The following is a 21,573-nucleotide window of genomic DNA, read 5'->3' as shown; positions in this document are numbered from 1 at the left end:
CTTCCAGGGCCGGTGGGGAAACAAGATGGCGGCTGCAGGAGGGGGTCTCCGCTTCTCAGCTCTCCCCTCACCCGCCTTTCCCTTCCCCGTCGCCGCCCCCGCTCCGGAGAGGGCCTCTGCGCCGCTTCTGCCACGATCGGGAAGCTCCCCGCTTATCCGGTCTCCCGATCCCCGCCACGCCGCACAGTCCCTGGTTCCGAAGGCCCCGTTGCCCCCGCCCCCGCGCAGTCCGGCCTCGCTGCCGCCCCTATTACCTCAGTCGCCGGCCCAGCTCCACTGCTCGGGGCCCCAGGGTGCGGGCGGGTCGGCCGCTGAGCTGGTCGGCGCGGCCCGGAGAGCGGAGAGCGGTGCGCGGCCTCCTCCCGCGCCAGCCCCCGCCGTGTCCCCGCCCGGCCCGCACTGGGGCCCCGGCCCGGCCGCTGCTCCCGGGGGAGGAGGGGGAATGGAGCTGCCACCACCACCGCCGCTGCCGCCACGGAGCCCGGAGCCCGGTGGAGGGGAGGGAGGGATCAGCCCCCAGGCAGGATCCGCCCCTCCGGCCTCCCCCCGCCACCTCCACCCCTTCCCTCGCTCCCTCCCTGGCTCCGCCGGCTCTCCCGCTGCACTGGAGCGAGAGCGCGAAAGAGGGGGGAAACGGGGAAAAAAATCCCCCCGCCCATGCCCGGCGCGGCGGCGGCCGGGGCGGCGCGGAGAGAAGCGTGGAGCCGCCGCCGCCGCCGCCGCCACCGCCACGGGGCACCGTCCCCCGCTCGGCCTCACGGTGGCGGTGCGGACGCGGCGGGGGCACCGAGCGGAGACCGGGTATACGCCGGCAGCTGCCGGGAGTCACCCCGGCCGTGGCCCCGCGGGGCGAGCCCGGCGAGAGAACTGGGGACGTTCCAGTCTAGTTGGGAAAGACAAGAGTTTCTGCCTATTAAAATGGGGTTCAGTCGTCTCCTCCCCCGTCTTTGCGGGGGTAATGATTAAGGTTTTGGACAGAAAACCCCCTCCCCGAGCGGGAGTATACCCCCCCGAAAGGTTAAGCCGCTGGGATTATTGAAGGAGAAACCGGTCTTAGTTTCTTGGGGTGCAGGTGCCTGCACTGCTCCCAGAAGGTCGTCGTTCACCACACACACACACACACACACACACACACACACACACACACACTCCCCAAGCCCAGGTCCCGAGGACAAAGGTCTAGCGATGTCCATCCCCTCCCCCAGTGAGGACAGCCGGGGAAGACCCGCCTCTGTTGTGTACAGGTGAGCGTCTCATTCCTCCCAAGCCATCTTAAGGAACAGACTAGACTTTTCCTTGTATGCCGTCCTCTCCCTTCTGCGTTTAAACTGAGTAAACCTAAAAGTTTGACGGTCTACTTAAGGACGTCTGGTAACTCATTTATCATTCTAGGTATGGGAAACGCGACTCTTAAACCTGATTTGGCTGAGAGTCGGTTAATTAAATGCACTAGGCGGCTTTCTAAAGCATGCTTGACAAATGGCAACTACAGACTTTCAGCTGTAATCAAACTGGCTTTTGTTCTGATAAAAATAAATTGAAGAGAAAAAGGCCCTTTTGCTTACCCCTTTTTACCTATAAATTGGAACGCTTACCTTGTATGACTGAAGTCTTAAGCACCAATATTTAATGATGTTTATAAAGGATGTAGGGATAGGCTGCCTTTAAATGTGAAGATGAATGACATATTTTGAAAGCGTTTCCTCTGTCGGCTCTGGTGGTGTAGCTTGAGACAATTTCTTGCTTGGTTCTGATAACCAAGGACATTTGTTATTGTCAGGAGGATGAAGGGTGAAGTCTTAAGATCCAAGCACTGTTTTCCAAATATTTTAACTGAACATAGCGCCACTTTTGAAGTATAGATGTCCTTTATCCTAAGGAATTAAATATACAGGGTTTTGCACTTAAACGTTAGATAAAAATAAGGAAGCCAATTTATGTTACAAAGAATTTTCAGGTTAGCTTCATAGTACGTTTTAGCAAAATGATAATATAAAAATATTTCTATTAACCAGTTTTAAAAAAGAAAGAAAGAAAGGGGAGGGGCTTGTGGAGCTAAGCTCGCTCTTGCTCCAGTGCAGCGGGAGAACCTGCGGAGCCAAAGGGGAGCTAGGGCAGTGTTTTGAGAGTTGTGAAGATGAAGTAGTATGAATTAAATTCAACTGTTTTAAGGCCAGGGGGAATAATCATTTGGTGGGAAGGTATGAAAGAAGAAATGTTCAACTGTGGAAGGGAAAGCCCCGGAGGCAAGAAAAGTATCGCAATTACTTTTAGTTAAGAAAAAATAATCTGATAACTAACAAAAACAAAAATACTGAATTTCTTGTTCTTTTAAAATATGGAAACAGTATCCACTTATTCATATGACTAACTTTTATTTCTTGATGGATATTCAAAATTGATTTAGCACAACTCCCATTTATGTGATTGAAAGCTATCTTTTCTCACTAAAATGAATAAATGAGTACCTTGAGAATATGCATTGGTTTCCACTTGAAACATGAGAGTAATGATTTTAATGCTGTTGAAATGCATTAAGACAATCTAATGCATATGATTTTAGGTTTTTCTATTCAGAAGCTTTCTTATTAAGACGATATTCAGCCTAAGTGTTTCTATTTGCTATTCAACTTCCATTTTTTTAATGGTAACATTAGTTGTCTTCACTTTCGTTTTTGACATTTGCAATTGGTTATTATTAGTGTAACTGCACACACAACCAATTTGCTATGATGTAATCTTAAATGTAACATGTAACAATTATATCATTGAAAACAAATTTGAAATGTGTATCAGAAATCCCAGAGGCACTAAATTTAATTCACTTTCATCATTAGCTTTTAAAGACTTTAAATACATCAACCCTGGCCTTCAATTAGGCCATACAGCAATTAAGTTCAATGAATAGGGGCGGGGTCTTTGATTCTAAATGCTAGTCTTTAAAGTGCTGTCTCTTTTGAAATAGAAATTAACATCAGGAGAATGTTTTATCATTTAAGACTAAAAGAGTGAACGTGAGTACAAAAGGTACACCCACACCCCCATGTTTTTTAGCATCTCGGACATCTTTGTCAACATTTTACTATTATTCTTAAAAATTTTGTTTACCGAGGCAAGAACATTCTTCAGGGTTATGTTCAATATCCACTGATTTAAATAAAAATAGACTTTGACTGATTGTTAAATTATTTTTAATAGACTATTCCTCATTTAGACCTTGGGTAAAAGAATTCTAGAACCACAGGTTGGGAAGAATGTGGAAATTGGAATCATTGTGATATGGTGTAATGAAAATGGTTTAAGAATACGAAGTTTGCTTAGAAAAAGAAAAAAGTTTAGTTAGGCTAACAACAGATTTTAAATAGAGCACCACATTCTCTAAATTAAATTCCATTCATTTATTCCTATAATAGACATTTATTAAGCACCTACTATGTATCCAACGCTCATCAAGACTCTGGAAAATAATGACAAAATCAACGTAGAAAAGGTCTAGTGATCATATATAAAGGTAAGGAAATCGTGGGCTTTGTCTTGAGTAGACTGTAATCAAAAAGTAAGCTAGATTAAAACACAAGATATCAAAATCTGTGGGATGCAGCAAAGGCAGTGCTAAGAGGGAAATTTATTGCCCTAAAAGCCTATATCAAAAAAGAAGAAAGAGCAAAAATCACAGAATTAACTGTCCACTTGGAAGAACTAGAAAAAGAACAGCAAACTAACCCCAAAACAAGCAAAAGGAAAGAAATAATGAAGATTAGAGCAGAAATAAATGAAATTCAGAACATGAAAACAATTGAGAAAATCAACAAAACCAGAAGTTGGTTCTATGAGAAAATCAATAAGATTGATGGACCCTTAGCGAGGTTGACAAAATGAAGAAAGAGGATGCAAATAAATAAAATCAGAAATGGAAGAGGAGACATAACCACTGACCCTGCAGAAATAAAGGAAATAATGAGAGGATACTATAAACAACTTTATGCTAATAAACTTGGCAATGTAGATGAAATGAACAACTTCTTAGAAAGGCATGAACAACCAACATTGACTCGAAATAGACAACCTCAACAAACCGATCACAAGTAAAGAAATTGAATCAGTCATTAAGAAGCTCCCCCAAAAGAAAAGTCCAGGACCAGATGGCTTCCCATGTGAATTCTACCAAATGTTCAAGATAGAATTAGTACAATCCTGCTCAAACTCTTAAAAAAAATTGAAGAGAAGGGAAAGCTACCTAACTCATTCTATGAAGCCAACATCACCCTCATACCAAAGCCAGACAAAGATACTACAGGAAAAGAAAACTACAGCCCAATCTCTCTAATGAATATAGGTGCAAAAATTCTCAACAAAATTCTTGATAATCAAATCTAGCAGCACATTAAAAGAATTATATACCATGACCAAGTAGGATTCATCCCAGGTATGCAAAGATGGTTCAACATAAGAAAATCAATTAATGTAATACATCATATTAACAAATCAAAGCAGAAAAACCACATTATCATCTCGATTGATGCAGAAAAGGCATTTAACAAAATTCAACATCCTTTCTTGTTGAAAACACTTCAAAGGATAGGAATAGAAGGGAACTTCCTCAACATGATAAAGGGCATATATAAAAAACCTACAGCTAACATCATCCTCAATGGGGAAAAACTGAAAACTTTCCCCCTAAGATCAGGAACAAGACAAGGATGTGCACTATCACCATTGTTATTCAACATTGCATTGGAAGTTCTAGCCAGAGCAATTAGACAAGAAAAAGAAATACAAGGCATCAGAATTGGAAGAAGTGAAACTCACTGTTTGCAGATAATATGATGCTATATGTCGAAAACCCTGAAAAATCCACAGCAAAACTACTAGAGCTAATAAATGGTACAGCAAAGTGGCAGGTTACAAAATCAACACTCAATAATCTGTAGTGATTTTATACACTAGTAATGAACAATCTGAGGGGGAAATCAAGAAAAAAATTCCATTTACAATTGCAACCAAAAGAATAAAATATTTAGGAATAAATTTAAAGATACAATATTTAAGAATAAATTTAAAGATACAAAAGACCTACACAAAGAAAACTACAAGAAATTGCTAAAAGAAATCACAGAACGCCTAAATAAATGGAAGGGGATATCGTGTGAAGAACTGTTTGGAAGACTAAATATAGTTAAGATGTCAATTCTACCTAAATTGATTCACAGATTCAATGCAATACCAATTAAAATCCCAAAAACTTACTTTTCAGAAATAGAAAACCAATAACCAAATTTATCTGGAAGGTCAGGGTGCCCTGAAGAGCTAAAAATATCCTGAGACAGAAAAATGAAGGCGTATTGTGAAGCTACAATGGGTCAAAACAGCATGGTACTGGCATAGAGATAGATATGCTGACCAATGGAATTGAATAGAGTGTTCAGATATAGACCCTCTCATCTATGGACAATTGATCTTTGATAAGGCAGTCACACCAACTCACATGGGAAAAAACAGTCTCTTCAAAAAATGGTGCCTAGAGAACTGGATATCCACATCCAAAAGAATGAAAGAGGACCCATATCTCACAACCTATACAAAAATTAACTCAAAATGGATCAAAGCCCTAAACATTAGCTCTAAGACCATAAAACTTTTAGAAGAAAATGTAGGGAGATATCTTATAAATCTTATACTAGGAGGTAGTTTCCTGCCAAAAGCATGAGCACTGAAGAAAGCATGAGCATTGAAGAAATAAATAAATAAATGGAAACTCCTCAAAATTAAACCCTTTTGTGCATCAAAGATCTTTGTCAAGAAAGTAAAAAGACAGCCTACACAATGGGAGACAATATTTGGAAATGAAGTATCAGTTAAAGGTCTAGTATCCAGAAAATATAAAGAGAGTGTTCAACTCAACAACAAAAAGGCAGGCAACCCAATTACAAAATGGGCAAAAGACATGAACAGACAGTTCTCAGAAGACGAAATACAAATGGCCAAAAGGCACATGAAAAGATGCTCAACTTCCCTGGCTATTAGGGAAATGCAAATAAAACCACAATGAGATATCATCTCACACCCACCAGAATGGTCATTATCAGTAAAACAGAAAATGACAAGTGCTGGAGAGGATGTGGAGAAAGAGGAACACTTATCCACTGTTGGTGGGAATGTCAAATGGTACAATCGCTGTGGAAGGCAGTTTGACGGGTCCTCAGGACGCTAAGTATAGAGTTGCCATACGAACTGGTGTATTAGTTAAGGTTCTCTAGAGAAATGTAATTAATGGGAAACACTCGCAAATATAAAATTAATAAAAGTGTCTCACATGACCGCGGGAATGCAGAGTCCAGAATCCACAGGGCAGGCTGTGAAGCCAATGATTCCGATGGAGGGTCTGGATGCACTCCACAGGAGAGGCTCGCCAGCTGAAGCAGGAAAAGAGCCTCTCTCTTCTGAATCCTCCTTAAAAGGCTTCCAGTGATTAGATTAAGCATCATTCATTGCAGAAGACACTTCCCTTTCGCTGATTACAAACGGAATCAGCTGTGGATGCAGCTGACGTGATCATGATTTAATTCTATGAAATGTCCTCATTACAACAGACAGGCCAGCACTTGCCCAACCAGACAAACAGGTACCACCACTTGGCCAAGTTGACACATGAACCTGACCATGACAGCCCACCCCTTGTCAACTTGGCAGCTATACATATCACCTTAAACCATACCTAATTTCTAAATAAAAAACATTAAAACACACATTTTTTCTTTCACCTAACAATACTTAACTGTCCTCCATATAACTGAAAGCCCATTAACTCTCCAGAATAGGGTGCAAGTCCTTGGGTAATATTCATTCTTAAAATTCATATCTTACAACTTAAATAGTATAACATGAACAGGACAGCATTACAGTCCTCGTTTCTGTGACTGATCACATGGTTGTAGTTTATATTTATCACTACCTTCTTCCACTACTCATTCTGTGTTCCTTTTATCCTCAGCAAGCACTTCAGCTGGCCATGGTTCTTTGCCTGGTGGGGTGACCCAAACCTTCATTCCTGAAGTTTCAGACCCATTGGCAGTCCTGCCTGGATTGGGCTGTTGCAGTTTTCCATTGATTTTAATCACAGGGCATGGTAGTACTAAAAGATGGCCTAGGGGATCTCCTATATTCCAAGAAAACTCTTTACCTCCATTGTGTATCTGCAGTCCTATTTCCTCCTGATAGTCAGGGTCAATCATGCCAGACAATAATGTAATCCTTTCTTGGCTTGTTGATCCAGTGGCATGAGTAGCCTAAAGTGACCAGGTGGCAGTCTTAGATTCCAGTTCAATGGAATCATTGTTGTTTCTCCTGGTGGAAGCACTCCCTGTTTTGGAACTAAAACCTGTAGGCCAGCAGAGCTCAGGGTTGCAGGAACAGGAAGCAAAAATTTTCCTAGTGGATCACTAGGGGTAATAATGAGTGGTGCCACTCCTGTTTTCATCCCTTGGTTCCTGAACCCATGGTTCCTGGTTATGGGAGTAACAGCACCATACAGCGGGCACTAACTCTGAGCATATACAGCTTCCTGGAGACATTACCCCAGCCCTTTGCTAGGTATCTACTCAGAGAACATAAGGGCAAGGACACAAATGAACATTTGCACACCAATATTTATAGTAGCATTATTTACAATTGCCAAAAGATGGAAACAGCCCAGATGTGCATCAACAAATGAGTGGCTAAACAAGCTGTGGTATATACATATGATGGAATATTATGCAGCTGTAAGACAGAATAAAGATATGAAGTATGTAACAACATGGATGGACCCTGAGGACATTATGCTGAGTGAGATAAGCCAGAAACAAAAGGACAAATGCCATATGGTCTCACTGATATGAACTGACATTAGTAAATGAACTTGGAAAATTTCAGTTAGTAACAGAGACCATCAGGAGATAGAAATAGGGTAAGATATTGGGTAACTGGAGCTGAAAGGATATAGATTGTGCAACAGGACTGATTATAAAAATTCAGAAATGGATAGCACAATACTACCTAACTGTAATACAACAATGTTAGAACATCGAATGAAGCTGAATGTGAGAATGATAGAGGGAGGAGGCCTGGGGGCACAAAGGAAATCAGAAGGAAAGATAGACAATAAAGACTGAGATGGTATAATCTAGGAATGCCTAGAGTATATAATAATAGTGAGTAAATGTACAAATTTAAAAATGTTTTTGCATGGAGAAGAACAAAGGAATGTCAGTACTACAGGGTGTTGAAAATAGATGGTCATTCATATTTTAAAACTTTAACTTATATGTGAGACTAAAGAAAAACATGTTTATTTGGTACAAAATTTATATTTTGACTAGTGCACTTCCTAATATAACTTATGTGGACAGCTTAATTGAACACCGTAAATACATGGAACCTTGAGTAGGGCATGAGATTTTGTAGATTTGTCCAGAGTGATGCCCCAGTAAATCCCAGAGTGATTTAAGCAGTGAATAAAAAAGTATTTGCAAAGTCCCCTTGGGGAAATGGTGAGAAAGGGGAAAATTCAACTTCCGGAAGTGGAGAATTCTTGATATTCTCACAAGCAATGGGGACAACCAAAGCAATAGGCTGAGCCTCCAATCTCGGGGTTTGTTCATATGAAACTTAACCCCACCAAGGATAGGTCAAGCCTCCTTAAAATTAGGCCTAAGAGTCACCCCCAAGAGAACCTCCTTTGTTGCTTAGATGTGGCTTCTCTCCCTCAGCCAACATGACAAGCAAACTCACTGCCCTCCCCCTCTCTACGTGGAACATGACTCCCAGGGGTGTGGACCTTCCTGGCAATGTGGGACAGAAATCCTAGAATGATCTGTAACTCAGCATCAAGGGACTGAGAAGATCTTCTCGATCAAAAGGAAGAAAAGCGAAATGAGACAAATTAAAGTGTCAGTGGCTGAGAGATTCCAAACGAGTCGAGAGGTTATCCTGGAGGTTATCCTTACGCATTAAATAGATATCACCTTGTTAGTCAAGATGTAATGGAGAGGCTGGAGGGAACTGCCTGAAAATGTAGAGCTGTGTTCCAGTAGCCATGTTTCTTAAAGATGATTGTATAATGATATAGCTTTCACAATGTGACTGTATGATTGTGAAAACCTTGTGTCTGTTGCTCCTTTTATCTACCTTATTGACAGACTAGTAAAACACAGGGATTAAAATATAAATAATGGGGGAACAAATGTTAAATTTAGTAGATTGAAATGCTAGTGATCAATGAAAGGGAAGGGTAAGGGGTAGGGTATGTATCTTTTTTTTCTGTTTTCTTTTTATTTTTTCTGAATTGATGCAAATCTTCTGAATTGATGCAAAGGTGAAAAGGGTATATTCTCAGTCTTGAAGGCACTTATAATTTAATCACAGGAATAAGAATGTTTGTGTTTGTATGTGGTTATGTTTAATAAATAAATAAATGGGGGAAAAGTAAGCTAGAAATAACTAGGAAAAAAACATGCAGGAAAAAATTGATAAGAGTGAACAGTGTATAGCCATCATTATTTAAAGAAGATTTCTGAATAGTGATGTAGGTGATTTGGTGAAAAGAATGTGGAATCGTATTATTAAATTGGTGATAGAGCAGCTCAAAGCAAAGGGAAAATACCACAGATGCAGGAAATAATGAGATTATCCTAGCTGATTTGTATGGGCAGATATTTTAAGAAAGAAAAGGTTGGATTGAGTATGAGGTATGGCAAGGAGATGAGGATAATAAAAAAAACACTGAGCACTTAATGTTTAGTGCTTTATATACTATATCAGAAATCATCATTGCACTGAGCAGAAACCAATTCAAACTGAAAATTAGTTTAACTAATAGAGGACATATTTTGACTCATAACCAGAAAGTCCAAGGATAAATCTGGCTAGTCAAGCCTGAGTCAGGAGACTCAAATTATGTCATAAGGACACTGTCTTTTGCATTCTCAGTCATTCTGAACCAATAGCTGTGGCCATAGAGACATGCTACTCTGGTAAAGTCTGATCATGTATCCACTATATGAGTAGGAGGTGATTCTCTAAAAAACAGCAGGCACATGTTCAAAATATGTCCATTCCACGTGCCTTATTTCTTTTATCAATTTATGAACTATGAAATAATTATAGTTATTCACATGATGGATACTATAAACTAGAGCAGGAAGGTTACCAGGAAAACCAGGAAAAATTTATTATAAGTAATTAAGCACTATGAAAATGAAAAGATAATTAGAATGGTGTAAGAGGTGTTAGGGAAAGGAAAGATCAAATCAGAAATCATAAGACAAGTCAACAACTTGATGTCTGATAGTACATAAGAACAAAGGACAAGATTGAAAATAAATCTGTTTTCAAAATTAGAAGTTTTTACAATGCTGACGTAGTCATTATATAAGAGGTGGTGCAGGGTTGCTCAGGAGTTCCCGATGGAGCTAGGGGACTAAGGATTGAAGAAATGATGAGATCAGTTTGGTCATACTGAAGTATATACCCATTCAATGATTATCTGTGAGCCACAGGTAAGGTTCTGTTTTACCCTTGTGAAGCCCCCAAAGGTGAAAAGGGTATGCTCTCAGTCTTGAAGGCACTTATAATTTAATCACAGGAATAAAGCAAGTAGAGTTATAACTGTGACATGCATCAGAATATAAGCATCTCAAGAGAGATACAAAGTGGTATGAGCACTTGGAGGAGGGAGAGTGAGCTCATCTGTTTGGAGAAGAGGGAAAGCTCCGTGAAAGAGATGCCATTGAATTCTACCTTAAAGCTTAAGTAGGGTGTCAACTAGGAAGACGATAGAGGGAGTGTGGTCCACACTGAACCAGCTTGAGGAAAGTCAATGATGAAACACCATAAGATTGATTCAGAAAGTGCTGGCTTACTCTGTTTGATCCAAAAATGGGAGATGGGAGAGAGAAGACTTGGAAAGGTACAATAAGGTGGAGGCTGTTGAGCGGGTTACTAGGTAGAAGTGAAGTGGCAGTCCCTGATATTTTTGGAACAGGTAAATTACTTGAATAATTCCATGCTTTAAGATAGGCATGAGACTCCATTACAGTTTGGTCGTAATTATCCCTCAAGTATGGATTTCACTGCCCTTTTTGGACGAGATTTCTATCTAGGACTCTACACTTTTTACCATATACTCAATGGAATACTAAACCACAAGCCTGAAAGTACATAGTATATGGCAAGTATAAATTGTTCAACCTGATTTAGTGTCTTAACGTTTCAACTTTTAATTAACATTTCTATTAAATGCTAAACTCTTAACTGTGAGTGAAGTCAGGACACCATAAAATGTTATTTCCACATTTTAGCAAAATAACTGACCCTCAAGTAGCCATCTCCTTGGTATAATTTTACTGATACCCATAAAGTTCTCCACTTCCCCTAAAATGCCTCCTCACCTGGTCACTGAATGTCATTTAATGGAATAAAATGTATGATATAAAATTCAAATGCTCCCAGGAGAAGGAGCAGTGATATAATCACTGAGAGCAATTTTTGGTAAAGGGATAGAGGACACAGTTACTTGAAGTAGCACAAAGGGGGAAGATGGGAAATGCGCAGTGTAGATGAACCCACATGACAGTTTTGCTCAACAAGCAATGCTCATTCTGCTATTATAGACTCTTCTCCACTAAAATACCCTTCCTCAGTTGTAAGGGGAAAAGATAAGATTTCTCCCCCACCTCCCACTCTGTTTTTTCCTCTCTCATTCCCTTCCCATCAGACCTTTATTTCAAATGCAGAAATTCTAAGCTTCAAACTTTCATGGCTGAAGCCTCATTTTAAGACATTTAAAACTTTTCACTGCATTAATCCATTTGTATGATTTATATTGATTGATTTGGTGTTACGTATTAATGGTGGCAAAAGAAAGTAGAGAGAATTTGAGGGGAAAAAAAACATTACAATGCTCCTGTTTCTACTCCCTGTCCAACCTCTCTCAGCCTCTCCAACCTTTTCCACCACACTTCTTTTTAAAAACTAAGCTCTTTTATATCCATCTTTTAAAAAATTCTCCCCAGTCCCTGTGGTAGTTAGGTTCAGGTATAAACTTGGTCAGGTGATGGTGCCTAGTTCTGTTGCTGCAGACTTGAATCCTTAGCATGATTCATCTATGGCTGATTACATCTACTTTTGGCTAAGGGGAGTACCTTCTGCAATGGAGTTATATTTAATTTAATTAGCTAGAGGCTTAAAAGAGAGAGGTCGGCACAGCCCAAGCAGTTTACCACATCTCAACTCAGCATTCTTAGCTCAGCCCAGAAATTTGGAGATACAGAAAGAAATCACCCTGGGGAAGGCCGCTGGAACCCAGAAGCCAGGAGAGAGGGCCAGCTGTGGTTTCAGTATGCCTTCATATGTAACAGAGAACCTCAGCTGAAAGCTAACTACCTTCCCTCTAAAGAATGATACATTTTTAACTAAATAAATCCCTTTTTATTAAAAGCCAATCCATCTCCGGTGTGTTGCATTCTGGCAGCTTTGACACACTAGAACAGTCATGGTGGTAGGTCAGCATTCTCCTGGCCCTCCAGGGTGCTAATAACACCAGTAAACCATTCCTCACCTTTTTGCTAGAGTCCTTGCATTTTAAGGACTTCTTAATATTTGCCTACGCCATCTTCTAACTTTCTCATCACTGTTCCTGTAACAATCTGATTATGTCTCTACTTTGTTCACCATTTTGGCCCAAACTGACCTTTCCACCTCAATGTCATGTTAGACCTCCTTAATGTCCATAATTCATCACCTTTCACTTCCATTCCAGGTTCCTTAGGGTGTAACCACAAGCACAGGGGTTGTGTGGGTGTGTATGTGTGTGTGTGAGGGGCTGTATGTGGTGGACTGAACCTTGGCTTCCCTTTAACATCTGAAATGATCATCCCCAATATTCCACAATCTCATCACACAGGTATCAAACGAATAGCCACAAATACGAAGATATCCACAGCACCCTCCTCAAATCTTCCCTTTCTACTGACCCTTTCCCTTAACAATCAACTAATTGAGTATACCATTTAAAAACAATTTATAGGACATTGTGCCCAGATGGTGGCTTAGCGAGGTATGGGATTTAGTTCATCCTCCAGAACAGCTACTAAGTAGCGAGAAACAGTACGGAACAGCTCCTGGGGCTACGTCAGTGACCAGACACACAACGTACCCCAGTCTGGACCAGCTGGGCTGGCTGTGAGCCCCCCAGAACCGTGAGTTCCCCAAGCCATGGCGGCCGGCACCCCTCCCCCACAGGCTGCTTTCCAGAGGGGAAAGGAAAGGGACTTTACCAGCAGCAGGGACTGAGCAAAACTAAGCTTCAATTGTGTAATTAATTCACATATTCTGACTACTAAAAATAGGCCCCCAGCTCAGCTGAAACTGGTCAAAAAAAAGCAGAGGTTGCTAATTTTTGCCCCAGCACTGAGGGGGCAGGGCTCATGGAAAAAGAAAAAAGAAAAAAAAAGAAACAGAGGTTTTTTGGATCAGCTAGCACATAATATTTGAAAGGGTCTGGGCCCTGAAGGAAAGGATGGGGCACATAGGATCTGAAGGTACACAAAGCAACATACCAACTTATGCTTTTGATTGGCAAACCTGAGGAATGGGAGTCCTGTTCTGTGAAGGATTTTTCTCTTTCTTTTTTTTTCTGTGGCTGTGTTTCTACAAAGGCTGAACTACCTTTGGATACAGCGACAGGGCTTCTCAGGCTCCAACTGCCCCAGGCATGGGCAGAAACAAGCTTGTTGGAGAGCCTGTCTGGAGCCTGTGCCTTCCCCAGGACAGGGGTGGGGTCCAGCTCAGGTGGAATCCCTCCCTCAAGGAATTCAGACCACAGGACTTGGAAATTTGAAGCAATTAAAGCCAGCCTACAACCTCTTCTCTGTCTCCACCACACCCCCAGCAGGGAGAGTCTGCTGAAGTTAAAGGTACCGTATCACTTTATGCTGGTGGGACCCGCAGGCAGACAAGTGCCACACACTGGGCAGGATAGGAAACATACAGAGTTCAGAGACTTCACAGGAAAGTCTTTCAATCTTCTGGGTCTCACCCTCAGGTAAAACTGATGCAGGTGACTCTTCCTGACAGGAGGCCAGTTTGGTCTGGGTAAATCTGACTGGGGTCTATAATACCTAAGTAGACCCTCCTAAGGGTGGGGGTGGGGGGAAATGCACCGTACAGGCAGGGTAAGAAACAAGAAAACAAGAACTGAAAAATTCTGCTGTGTTAAATAAAACTAAGTTAGTGGTCCAGAATAAGCTGAACTGAATGTCAAAGAACAGATAGACAACAAATTCATCCAGCAAGAAAATCCTAGGTAAAAGTGTGAAAACAATAAAGTAATTAAGGTAATTAAATGCCTAGACACCAGCAAAAAATAATGAATCACACTAGGAAAATTGAAGATATGGCCCAGTTAAAGGGACAAACCAATTCAAATGAGATACAGGAGTTGAAACAATTAATTCAGAATGTTCGAACAGACATGGAAAACCTCATCAAAGATCAAATCAATGAATAGAGGGAGGATATAAAGAAGGCAAGGAATGAGCAAAAAGGAGAAATCAAGCCTGAAAAAACACATCACAGAACTTATGGGCATGAAAGGCACAGTAGAAGAGATGAAAAAACAATGGAAACCTACAATGTCAGATTTCAAGAGACAGAAGACAGGATTAGTGAACTGAAGGATGGAACATCTGAAATCCAACAAGCAAAAGAAAATATAGGGAAAAGAATGGAAAAATATGAGCAGGGACTCAAGGAATTGAATGACAACACAAAGTGCATGAATATACACGTTGTGGGTGTCCCGGAAAGAGAAGAGAAGGGAAAAGGAGGAGAAAACTAATGGAGGAAATTATCACTGAAAATTTCCCAAATTTATGAAAGACTTAAAATTACAGATCCAAGAAATGCAGTGTACCCCTAAGAGAATAGATCCAAACAGATGTACTCCAAGACACTTACTAATCAGAATGTCAGAGGTCAAAGAGAAAGAGAGAATCTTGAAAGCAGCAAGAGAAAAGCAATCCATCACATTCAAGGGAAGCCCAATAAGACTATACGTAGATTTCTCAGCAGAAACCATGGAGGCGAGAAGACAGTGTGATGATATATTTAAGATACTAAATGAGAAAAACTGCCAACCAAGAATTCTATATTCAGCAAAACTGTCCTTCAAAAATGAGGGGGAAATTAAAACATTTGCAGACAAAAAATCACTGAGAGAATTTGTGACCAAGAGACCAGCTCTGCAAGAAATACTAAAGGCAGCACTAGAGACAGATATGAAAAGACAGGAGACAGAGGGGTGGAGAAGAGTATAGAAATGAAGACTATCAGTAAAGGTAAAAAGAATAAAAATGAGATATGACATATAAAATCCAAAAGGCAAAATGGTAGAAGAAAGTATTGCCCGTACAGTAATAACACTAAATGTTAATGGATGAAACTCCCCAATCAAAAGACACAGACTGGCAGAATGGATTAAAAAACAGGACCCATCTATATGCTGTCTACAGGAAACGCATCTTAGACCCAAGGATGAACATAGGTTGAAAGTGAAAGGTTCGGAAAAGATATTCCATGCAAATAACAATCAGAAAACAGCAGGAGTAGCTATACCAATATCCAACAAATTAGACTTCAAATGTAAAATAGTTAAAAGAGACAAAAAAGGACACTATGTATTAATAAAAGGAACACTTCAACAAGAAGACACAACAATCATAAACATATATACACTGAGCCAGAATGCTCTAAAATATATGAGGCAAACACTGAAAAGAGAAATAGACACATCTACCATAAAAGTTGGAGACTTCAATTCCCCAGTCTCATTAATGGACAGAACATCTAGACAGAGGATCAATAAAGAAACAGAGAATTCGAATAATACAATAAATGAGCTAGACTTAACAGGCATTTATAGAACATTACACCCCACAACAGCAGGATACACATTTTTCTCAAGTGCTCATGGATCATTCTCAAGGATAGACCATATGCTGGGTCACATAGCAGGTCTCAATAAATATAAAGAAATTGTAATCATATAAAACGCTTTCTCAGATCATAAAGGAATGAAGCTGAAAATCAATAATAGGCAGAATGCCAGAAAATTCACAAATATGTGGAGGCTCAACAACACACTCTTAAACAACCAGTAGGTCAAGGAAGAAGTTACGAGAGAAATCAGTAAATATCTCGAGGCAAATGAAAATGAAAACACAACATATCAAAATTTATGGGATGCAGCAAAGGCAGTACCAAGAGGGAAATTTATTGCCTTAAAATGCCTGTATCAAAAAAGAAGAAAAAATCGAGGAATTAACTGTGCACCTGGAAGAACTAGAGAAAGGACAGCAAACTAACCCTGAAGCAAGCAAAAGGAAAGAAATAATGAAGATTAGAGCAGAAATAAATGAAACTGAGAACATGAAAACAATTGAGAAAATCAACAAAACCAGGAGTTGGTTCTATGATAAAATTGATGGACCTTTAGCAAGGTTGACGAAAAGAAGAAGAGAGAGGATGCAAATTTTAAAAAAATCAGAAATAGAAGAGGAGACATAACCACAGACCCCACAGAGATAAAGGAAATAATGAGAGGATACTATGAACAACTTTATGTTAATAAATTCAACAATGTAGATGAAATGCACAACTTTCTAGAAAGGCATGAACAATCAACATTAACTCAAGAAGTAATAGACGACCTCAACAAACCAATCACGAGTAAAGAAATTGAATCAGTCATTAAGAAGCTTCCGAAAAAGAAAAGTCCAGGACCAGATGGCTTCACATGCGAATTCTACCGAACATTCAAGAAAGAATTAGTACCGAATGAGGATCCATATCTCACATCCTATGCAAAAATTAACTCAAAATGGATCAAAGAACTAAACATTAGATCTAAGACCATAAAACTGTTAGAAGAAAATGTAGGGAGATATCTTATAAATCTTATAATACGAGGCAATTTCCTAGACCTTACACCCAAAGCATGAGCACTGAATAAATAAATAAATAAATGGGAACTCCTGAAAATTAAACACTTTTGTGCATCACAGAACTTTGTCAAGAAAGTAAAAAGACAGTCTACACAATGGGAGACAATATTTGGAAACAGTATATTAGATAAGGGTCTAGTATCCAGAATACATAAAGAGAGTGTTCATTCAACAACAAAAAGACAGATAATCCAATTACAAAATGGACAAAAGACATGAACAGATACTTCTCAGAAGAGGAAATACAAATGGCCAAAAGGCATATGAAAAGATGCTCAACTTTCCTGGCTATTAGGGAAATGCAAATCAAAACCACAATGAGATATCATCTCACACCCTCCAGAATGGCCATTATCAATAAAACAGAAAACGACAAGTGCTGGAAAGGATGTGGAGAAAGAGGCACACATCCATTGTTGGTGGGGATGTCAAATGGTACAACCGCTGTGGAAGGCAGTTTGGTGGCTCTTCAAAAAGCTAAATATAGAATTGCCATATGACCCGACAATACCGTTGTTGGGTATCTACTCAGAGGACATGAGGGCAAGGACACCAGTGGACATTTGCACGCCAATGTTTATAGCAGCATTATTTACATTTGTGAAGAGATGGAAACAGCCAAAATGTCCATCAACAGACGACTGGCTAAACAAACTATGGTATATACGTACGATGAAATATTATGCAGCCATAAGTCAGAATGAAGTTATGAAGTATGTAACAACATGGATGGACCTTGAGGACATTATGCTGAGTGAGATTAGCCAGAAACAAAAGGACAAATACTGTATGGTCTCACTGATATGAACTGACATTAGTGAATAAACTTGGAAAATATCATTGGTAACAGAGACCATCAGGAGATAGAAATAGGGTAAGATATTGGGTAATTGGAGGTGAAGGGATACAGATTGTGCAACAGCACTGATTGTAAAAATTCAGAAATGGACAGCACAATACTACCTAACTGTAATACAATTATGTTAAAACACTGAATGAAGCTGCATGTGAGAACGATAGAGTGAGGGGGGCTGGGAGCACAAATGAAATCAGAAGATAGACAATAAAGACTGAGATGGTATAATCTAGGAATGCCTAGAGTGTATAATGATAGTGACTAAATGTACAAATTAAAAAAATGTTTTTGCATGAGGAAGAACATAGGAATGTCATTACTGCAGGGTGTTGAAAATAATAGTAATTAATACTTTAAAATTATTATTATTATTATTATTATTTGGTTTTTACATGGGCAGGCACCAGGAATCGAACCCGGGTCCTCTGGCATGGCAGGCAAGCATTCTTGCCTGCTGAGCCACCGTGGCCCGCCCAATACTTTAAAATTTTAACTTATGTGTGAGACTAAAGCAAAAAAACATTTATTTGGTACAAAATTTATATATATATTTTTTTCCAGTGACAGAAGTTTTTTTTAATATTTAAAGACAAAACCAACCTCCCCCCCCAAGTAATCCCCCCAACAAACAACAAACCAGATTAAAGAAAATTTACAGTGAATATACCCAGCAAACATCTATATGTGCAATTAAATACTGTGTCTGTTACTGCGGCACAAACTTCAAACAATATACAAGTGTTCTGGGGGATGAGGGGGGTCCCAAGTTTTAACTCTGTGGGGTTTGGGAGACAAGATGAGGGAATTGAGAGGAAGGGGAAATCAATATTGTTTTTCTTAATTCTGTCCATATATATTCATAACGACCAGAAAATAAAAGGGAACTTAGGATAGCAAGGAAATAGAATACGGGATTGTGGACCTTCCCAATTCTACCTGGCCAAAGAATATGAAAAAATTTAATTTTGTGGTGGGAAGAGAGATAAAAAATGATAGAAGAGGATGGGAAGGAGAGGGAAGCAGAGAGGTGCCAAGTGGGACAGAAAAGGGATGATGGCAGGGGAGTGAGGAGTCCAGTGCCAGTGTGAGTGTTTGTTTCCAGCTTCATTCCTACTGTCTTAGGCTCCAGTTTAGCGTCTGTCTCCCTGTTTTCTACCTGTCAGTGGTCTCTCTGGATCCCTTGATCCTCCTTCACCTTGACCCCACCCCTACTGTGCCAGTCCTTTTCCCTCCTTCACTTCTGGGGAGCTGGCTCGCTCCAGGATCCTCAGATCACAGTTCTTTTCGGCCACTTGAAGTTTGAAGTGACTCACGGAGTTGTTGAGGTGAAGGGAGGCATTCTGGGCAGCCAGGGGGCTGGGGGACACAGCCACGATGCTGTACAAGGTGGCAGGTTCCGCATGGCGGCTGTTCTCAGCAGTCCCACCGTTGTCCCTTCCACCCCCACCAGGCAGCCCCTGAGCATCCTTGAACCACTGGATCTTGGCGCCAGACAGGGTGAGCTGAGTGAAGAGTCTGTTGGCCTCCGTGTGGGTGATGCCATCAGAAAGATCTGTCACCTCCAGCACCCACCCTAGGACAATGTCTGCTGTCCCCAGGTCAGTGGAAGCAGATTTGAGTGCTTGTCTCTTGCCCCGGCTTCCAGGCTTCAATCCACTCTGTCCCTGGTGCACTGTATAAGTCGACTGGCTATGGAGCAAGGGAGGGCAGATGGACAGTTTGTACTGTAATGGCTGGGCCAAGAGGGAGTACCGCCCATCACCCTGTGCTGGACCTCCAGGCCGGGGGAACTGTGTGAGGACAGGTAGAGGACTGAGTCCTATGCAGACGCTGCTGAGGCTGGCGACAGGAGAGGGTGCTGGGGACTGTGTAGGGGACCTGATGGGGCTGCTGCTCATCTGTGTGTTGGCCTGGGCATTACTGTCAGGATTGTACAGGTCTCCAGGCTTCTGGCCCCGCTGGTCCACGCTGTAATATTTATAGTGACTCCACTGGACCATGAATGTGTTCTGGTGGGCTTGGTGTCCATTAGGAACATTTAGCTGCATGACCACCACACATGGCCCAGAAGGTGCTACTCCTGAGTCTGCTATGGCATCTGTGGTGGACTGTAGGGAGAGGGAGACTGAAGCTTCTGGTACTGCTCAGAGCCAAGAGGTTGCAGAAACCCCACAGAAGGGCTCGTACCATTCTGCTGAGCTGGTGGGATCATGCTGTAGTATGTTGGAACACCCCCTGCTGGGAGGCCCCCTTGTACAAACTGGTTTGCAGGGACCAGCAAGGGTTGCTGGAAAGGTGGTTGGACCACATTTTGAGAGTCATTACCCATTGGGACTTGGTAAGAAGGCAGTGGAGTGTACTGAACCACCCGGCCTTGCCTCTGGCCCCCTGTGCTGCTCCTCTGGTTGCTGAGCAGGCTCTGGTTCTGAGGCTGCTGGACCCCAGTCATGCCTTGGTAAACCGCCTGCTGCTGGTTAGGCATCATGGACTATAAACCAGGCTGCTGGGATGGCTGAGGCAGCTGCTGACCCCGCTGGGGGCTGTAGGCCACCGGGTGAGAGAGAGGTCGATATTGCTGGTTGGAGTTAGGACACTGTCCAGAGGGATGGTAAGAAACCTGGATCTGTTGAGGGGGCTGCCTGTAGCCCTGGGTGGCAGGACTTGCAGATATTCTCTCTCGGACCCTTTGATACTCCTCCTCTCTTCTATTGACTTGCTCTTCATTCCATCCTGCAATGGAACTCTGATCTGATTATCATCTCAGTCCATACTGGCGTCATCTCTCTTGAGAATGAATCTCTGTTGAAATTCTACATTCTTCTCATCCTTTATGTGTTCTGAGAACCTCTGTTCAAGGATTCTTGTGTTACTGGTTTTGTTGATGATAACAGCTTTCCCAGTCTCATCAACATTGTGGTCCATCCCAAAATAGGCAGCTACCCGGTGTAAAAGCATCCGGTGATATGAGGTCATTTGAGGGAATTTCTTGAACTGGTTATGGTTGTCATTAATAAATTCCAGAATCTCCTATTCTAATTTTAGCAGCGTCATTCTGTCCCTTGGGTTCTTTTTCAATGTATTTACAAGAAATTCATGTAGGTCTATTCCAGTGGAGTCTGTACATTCTTGGCTGGAATCTCTAGACAACATCTTTCTTGGAAACTTTTCTTTGTTTTTTTCCTTGTCTTCCTTTTCAGAGACATCCTTTGTGGACTTCTCCTCTTCCTTGTCAGAAGGGCAACTGATGTGTAACTGAATTATATCCTGGGTTTCTAGTGGCCCATCAGCAAATGGGGTAGAGGACTCCTCACATACTGCCAGGCTGCACACCAACTTCAGCTTGGAATAAGACTTGGCTCGTTTCCTCGCATGACCATGGTTGGGTGTCCGCCTCTTGTCAAAAATGAACTCATAATCCTGTGTCTCCTGATGCAAACTGGTATCTTTGCCTTCTTTCTCAATTTCTTCTTTACTTGGAGTCTTAGATATATGCTTGTTTTTGTTTACAGATTCTTCCACCAGTTTTTTTTTTTTCTGATTCTTTCATTATTTCCAGAGTCTCCTGAGTAGTATTACTGTTAGACATTTTCTTCAATAAATACAATAGCCTCTATGGACTCCTGAGTAAATGTTCAGCCTCCATGAGTCCAGTGCTGGAATGGCATCACATATAAGAAA

The 21,573-nt window shown here is 41.2% G+C and overlaps 1 protein-coding gene and 1 pseudogene across 2 annotated transcripts in view; both read right to left on the bottom strand.

Annotated features, from left to right (window-relative positions):
* The window catches only part of BRPF3 (bromodomain and PHD finger containing 3), a 45,562-nt gene extending 44,892 nt beyond the window's left edge, over window positions 1-670 (bottom strand). For both annotated transcript variants that reach the window (XM_077161608.1, XM_077161609.1), the window contains exon 1: window positions 255-670. The gene's annotated coding sequence lies outside the window, so the exon portion shown is untranslated. The remainder of the gene's footprint in view (window positions 1-254) is intronic.
* An 18,433-nt stretch (window positions 671-19,103) lies between these two features.
* LOC143683248 (R3H domain-containing protein 2 pseudogene) lies at window positions 19,104-21,571 on the bottom strand (annotated as a pseudogene).
* Window positions 21,572-21,573: the final 2 nt, after the last annotated feature.

This window comes from Tamandua tetradactyla, chromosome 5 (assembly GCF_023851605.1).
Source record: "Tamandua tetradactyla isolate mTamTet1 chromosome 5, mTamTet1.pri, whole genome shotgun sequence".
Taxonomy (NCBI): Eukaryota; Metazoa; Chordata; class Mammalia; order Pilosa; family Myrmecophagidae; genus Tamandua; species Tamandua tetradactyla.
The sequence above is the reverse complement of the archived record's forward strand: the minus strand, read 5'-3'. Positions and strand labels throughout refer to the sequence as shown.